The following is a 6688-nucleotide window of genomic DNA, read 5'->3' as shown; positions in this document are numbered from 1 at the left end:
ATGATAAAATTGGCCAAGGAAAATGCTAATTTGGATTCAAAAAGAGCCCCGTGGTGCAGAGTGTTAAAGCTGCAGTACTGCAGTCTTGAGCTCTGCTTATGGCCTGAGTTTGATCCTGGCAGAAGCTGGATTCAGGTAGCTGCCTCAAGGTTACTCAGCCTTCTATTTTTCTGAGATTGGTCAAATGAGTACTCAATTTGCTGGGGGGAAGTGTAAAAGACGCACTTTGCTTTGTGGCAACGCTCAGTGCAGCAGGCTGAAATTGTTACTATTCACACAGGCTCTCAACTTAATAGGACACCTTCTATGCACTTAATTTGATTCATCAACTTCTTGATGCATGTATCTCTCCAAATTGACCTTGATTTGATTGGCTATATTTTTAATCTTGCAGGTTTTAATTTCTTGTTACTTTTCTCATTGCTCACTATTTAAAGTCATTTTAATCTTCCTGGTGTGATTGCTCAGGGCAATATACATGCTGATAAGATTTTAAAAAGTGTTATTTCCCTATTTATTTATTTCTCTATCTCAGTCATGGCTATTTTTACTTAAATGCCAAAGCACTGGACAAATGGTTTTTGTTGCTTTTGATCAGACTCAGCAAATTGTGCTAATAATCATATTCCCGATTCTGCTGTTAACCTGTGTGGTTTGCAAACTAACATAAGAGAAGCTGTATTGGATCAGACCAACAGCCCATCCAGTCCAGCACTCTGTGTCATCCAGTGACCAATATATGTGTCATTTTGGTGTAGTGATTAAGTGTGTGGACTCTTATCTGAAAGAGCCAGGTTTGATTCTCCACTCCCCCACTTACAACTGCTGGAGTGACCTTGGGCGGTCATAGCCCTCTCAGAGGTTGTTCTGGTTAAGAGCAGTTTCTGTCAGTGCTCTCTCGGCCCCACCCACCTCACAGGGTGTCTGTTGTGAGAGAGGGCAGAATATAGATCCAATGTCTTCTTCTATGCATACACACAGGCACATATATATGTATATCTATACTGTGGTTAATAACAACTGATGGACCTCTGCTCTATATCTGCCCTCTTGGGACTGGCTATGCTTGTAGCTGCCACCACCTCCTGTAGCAGTGAATTGCACATGTTAATCACCCTTCGGGTGAAGAAGGACTTCCTTTTATCTATTTTAGCCTAACTGCTTAACAATTTCATTGAATGCTTAGTAGGAACCAAAAGCAACTGGCACACTTACCCATTTTTTTTTCCTCATCACTAACAACTCTGTTCTGAACTTGCACGCCAGCCCTGCTAGGCAGGACAAGTACAAGCAACGGGCTTGTGCAATGAAGACAAAAAAACAGCCCACAAAGTCTTACTGCCGATAGAGGAGCAGCAGACAGATAGCATTACCTCACAAACCCCAGCCAGATTTTTTTTTACAAAAGTTGCTATAACTTCAAATGAAAAGAGGTCTTGTGGGAACCAAAATTTGTGAGGTAAAATTTTAAAACACTGTTCTTTTCAGAAAGTAAAAATTCAGTACCTACAACAAAAAGAATTTTCAGATTTAAATAAATGAAAAATTGGGAAAGTTCAAAGTAAGAAAGAAAACTGTGTTAAATGTAACACTAATAGCCTTGACAGGAGACAAACTCTGGTAATCTCTTTTTGGAGCTCCAATCTTGTGCACAATTTCTTTTTTTTTTCTTTTTTAAAAATTCATAGCTGTTGCAACAAAGTAAAAAGCCTCTCATGAATCTCTAGGTGCATGCTTTCTATATGGGTGTTCACTAGCCTGAATCATGAGAAGTGATGCATAGGTTTATACTGTGGATTTGTATTGTGCATAATGTATGGTGTATAAAATTTGCCCTTTAACATTGGAAGGGTAGAGACCTTGTCCAATTGAAACTCCATGTGAGGAGGAGAAAGTCTCCAATCCAAAACAAGTGTGGTAATTTATCTAATATGTGCAACCCTATTTCAACACGGTTGAGCTCAAGTTACGGCAATTTGTGGACAGCCAAGAAAAGCTTTAAAAGGAAAAAAAGCATCTATTATTGTTGTTTTATTTGTTTGTTCTCCAAGTATGTTTTCCAGGCTCTTCCATATCTACCCAGAGGTCCTGAACTTTGCCTGGTCATGGTTCATTAATGTTGGAAGGAAGGCCTCCCCCAAACCCCATCCAAACTGAGTTATGGAGAAAACTTATTTCCACGGAAATTCCTCTGCCTAGCAAAAGGCTCCAGCTGATCACAATAACAGCCTCACTGCCACTTCCAAGTTGAACGTCCCAAATAAAAAGAATTCCTTTTGGCTGCAATAGAAACAGATTTCCCTGTGAAAAGATTGTCATGCATAGAGCACGCAAACTCTCCATGAGCTCAAGAAAGAAGACCTTTTGTTAGACTAAGGGAGGAGGGGAACAAGAAATGAACAGTAAAATGGTTTTTCTATTGTTAATATGGCCAGTATGGACTGCCCCTTTCTGGCACTGCTCTCACCTATGTCTGAATGTGTGTATCTTGATCACCTAGGCTGCAATATGTTGATTGCCATAAAGGCACATGGACTGATTCAGTTTATAGCATGTCACTTGCATATGTCCCTCATTATTGCTTATGTGCCTAGAAGTTAAGATATTCATCTTGTATTCTTCATAACTAGTAATGTTTATTGATAAAGAACTGTCAATGCCAAGACACATAGCTTTCCCTCATGCATGAAGAGCTTACTTTTTGGTTGTTGACATCCCCATCCTTCTCTTGTCTCAACTGTGTTTCAACCCTGGTTGTTTGAAATCTAAATGAGAGCACATCATGCAATTTGGCCTACACTCTCCAAGAATTGTACAGTGCAGGAGGGGGGAGAACTGATACCAGAGTACTATTGTATAAAGAGGGTAGCCTAGTTTCAAAAGAGACCTGGTGGGCCCTCTCACGCCATAGAGAGGGTAGCCTAGCCTCAAAAGACACGGCGGGCCCTCTCACGTTAGCCTGCATACCCAGCCCCATGATGGAGACCTGAACAGCTCTGTAGTGGAAGGCTGGGCTGCCTAGCCAAAAGAATGCCTCTGAATAACCCTTCTCTCCCTACACATGCATCTTTTCTGGACAGACAAAAATTAAATACTAAGATGTGCCAGTGTGAATGCATAAATCCATCATGGTTTGTTTCCCACCTGTGGCTTATCTTTACCCCATCTTTATTAGTACACCTTTTTTGTTACCCCATTGTAATGTCATTTCATTCCTTCCTGGGAATGTCAAAATGAAATTGTTATCTTGCTGCCCTTTGCAAGCAGCCATATAATAGAGAAAAGAGTGGAATGTAGGACCATATAGCTGAAATGGTGTCTGCTTGCTACTGTGACCCCTAAAGGTGTGAGAGTGTCACGAGCCCAGTCACCCAGACCCTGTAATGTCCGGAAAAGATAGACGCTCACACATCAGTCACATTGAGACAAGATATTTCGGGAACTTGCTAAGCTACTGTGGATTTTTCGCATGCTAAGCAGAATATTTTACATGCTTCCTGTGAGAATCTTTGTGTTGCTATAATAATAATAATAATAATAATAATAAATTTTATTTATACCCCGCCCTCCCCTGCCGAAGCAGGCTCAGGGCGGCTAACAATACGGTGACCAATGGTGCACCAACAATAAAACAATTACAGTAAAAACATTAAATTAAACATTAAATTAACCTTAAAAACCAGAATTAAACAATTAACTAAAACATTTTTGACGCTATCCTTGACACTCTTCTAGTTGATGTTGATGGCGGATTTCAGTTATTCATAAGCTAATTTAAAAAGGGTGGTCTTGCAGGCCCTGCGGAACTGATCAAGGTTCCGCAGGGCCCGCACCTCCTCTGGGAGTTGGTTCCAGAGATGTGGGGCTGCGGCCGAAAAGGCCCGAGAGCGAGTATTCTGTAGTTTAATTTGTCTTGGCCCAGGGGTAGTCAGTCTGTTCTTTCCTACTGACCTCAGTGCTCTCTGGGGTTCATACGAGGAGAGACGGTCCTTCAGGTAGGCTGGTCCTCGGCCATATAGGGCTTTAAAGGTGATAACCAGCACTTTGTACTGGACCCGGTATACAATCGGTAACCAGTGCTATGTCTTAAGCTGAGACCTGAACCCTATATAATAAAGGCCGCTTGCTTTGCAAGCTGAGCATTTTCTCCTCAACACGCGTGTTGTGCAGTTCATTCCAACAGGGGGGGCACAATAGGAGGGCTTCTAGTGTCCTGGTCTCTCCTGATGGCACCTGGGGTGTTTTTGGCCACTGTGTGTCACAGAGTGTTGGGCTGGATGGGCCATTGGCCTTATCCAACATGGCTTCTCCTATGTTCTTCTGCCTCGGGCAGTGATGCTCTGTATTCTTGATGCTTTGGGGGGGGGGGGACAACAGCGGGAGGGCTTCTAGTGTCCTGGCCCCACTGCTGGACTTCCTGATGGCACCTGGGGTTTTGGGCCACTGTGTGACACAGAGTGTTGGACTGGAAGAGCCATTGGCCTGATCCAACATGGCTTCTCTTGCATTCTTATATGACACAGAGTTTTGGACTAGAGGGGCCATTGGCCTGATCCAACATTTATATCCCGGGAATTTATATCCCGCCCTCCACTCCAAATCTCAGAGCGGCTTACAATCTCCTTTCCCTTCCTCCCCCACAACAGACACCCTGTGAGGTGGATGGGGCTGACAGAGCTCTCCCAGAAGCTGCCCTTTCAAGGACAGAGTCTCAGAGTGGCCTACAATCTCCTTTATCTTCTCCCCCCACAACAGACACCCTGTGAGGTGGGTGGGGCTGAGAGAGCTCTCCCAGAAGCTGCCCTTTCAAGGATAGCATCTCAGAGTGGCCTACAATCTCCTTTACCTTCCTCCCCCACAACAGAACACCTTGTGAGGTGGGTGGAGCTGAGAGGGCTCTCCCAGAAGCTGCCCTTTCAAGGACAGAGTCTCAGAGCAGCCTACAATTTCCTTTCCCTTCCTCCCCCACAATAGATACCCTGTGAGGCAGTGGGGCTGAGAGAGCTCTCCCAGAAGCTGCCCTTTCAAGGATAGCGTCTCAGAGTGGCTCACAATCTCCTTTCCCTTCCTCCCCCACAACAGAACACCCTGTGAGGTGTGTGGGGCTGAGAGGGCTCTCACAGCAGCGGCCTTTTCAAGGACAACCTCTGCCAGAGCTATGGCTGACCCAAGGCCATGCTAGCAGCTGCAAGTGGAGGAGTGGGGAATCAAACCTGGTTCTCCCAGATAAGAGTCCGCACACTTAACCACTATACCAAACTGGCTAGAGAGCACACATGGCACCTGCTCTATTTGTGTCTCATGCTTCACATAGGAAAGGGCACAAAATCTCTTCACAAAGGTTATCCAGATGACTCATACAAACCATCAGACCTTGCTATCTCCTGGCCTCTTCATGAGGGCTTTGGCCACATCCATGGAATTCCTCAAGAGCACACCCCTACCAGCGATCTGCAAGGTGACTTTGTGAAACATGATGCCCTGGAGGTCTGTTTTTATCAGAGAATTTTAGTGTTCCAGAAATTCACAGATACCACGAAGAAGATAAACTCCTGTAACTGAGGATCTTCGAGTGGTCACTTGTGCATTCACACCACCCACCCACCCTCCTTCCCCATTGCTGGCAGTCCTCAACATCTTCTCTTGAGATCGTACCACAGTCAGAAGGAACCGTTGGAACCCTTGCACCCATCCCGGTGAACATGGCATTAGGAAAGGGCAAAGAAATCCTTTGTAGTTTTCTATGCTACCAATTGGGGGCAGTGCAGACACACGATACCCCATAGGGCTGAGTGCACAGATGACCACGCAAAGATAATCAGTTACAGGTAAGCATCCAGCAGTTAAAAAGGTAAAGAGAGTCCCCTGTGCGAGCACCAGTTGTTTCCGACTCTGGGGTGACGTTGCTTTCACAACGTTCTCAGGCGGACTTTTTACGGGGTGGTTTGCCGTTGCCTTCCCCAGTCATCTACACTTTCCCTCCAGCAAGCTGAGTACTCATTTTACTGACCTCGGAAAGATGGAAGGCTGAGTCAACCTGGAGCCGGCTACTTGAACCAGCTTCCGCTGGGATCGAACTCAGGTCGTGAGCAGAGGGCTCCGACTGCAGTACTGCAGCTTTACCACACTGCGCCACGGGGCTCTTGCAAAAGGTAAAGGTAGTCTCCTCTGCAAGCACCAGTCGTTTCCGACTCTGGGGTGACGTTGCTTTCACAACGTTTTCACGGCAGACTTTTCACGGGGTGGTTTGCCATTGCCTTCCCCAGTCTTTTACACTCCCCCCCCCCAGCAAGCTGAGTACTCATTTGACCGACCTCAGAAGGATGGAAGGCTGGAGCCGGCTACCTGAACCCAGCTTCTGCCAGGATCTAACTTAGGTTGTGAGCAGAGAGCTCGGACTGCAGTACTGCAGCTTTACCACTTTAGCATATTTAGAATCATTTCAAGCTCAACATCATGAACTATACTCTTAGGATGACAAAATAAAACAATTTTGGAGTACCCAGGGATATTAGAATGAGCAATACCATATACTAAATTCAGCTTGGAACCCCAGAACCTCTGAATCTCAACACAGCCCAACATACATAAATCTGCAAAAACAAAGTAACAGACGCAGTTTATATCCGTTGGTCTAAGGGGTTCGGCTACAGAGGTGGAGGCATCTGTCCATCAGTGTCATTGCAGC

The sequence above is a fragment of the Heteronotia binoei genome, chromosome 2, assembly GCF_032191835.1.
Source record: "Heteronotia binoei isolate CCM8104 ecotype False Entrance Well chromosome 2, APGP_CSIRO_Hbin_v1, whole genome shotgun sequence".
Classification (NCBI taxonomy): domain Eukaryota; kingdom Metazoa; phylum Chordata; class Lepidosauria; order Squamata; family Gekkonidae; genus Heteronotia; species Heteronotia binoei.
This window is presented reverse-complemented; position numbering follows the sequence as displayed.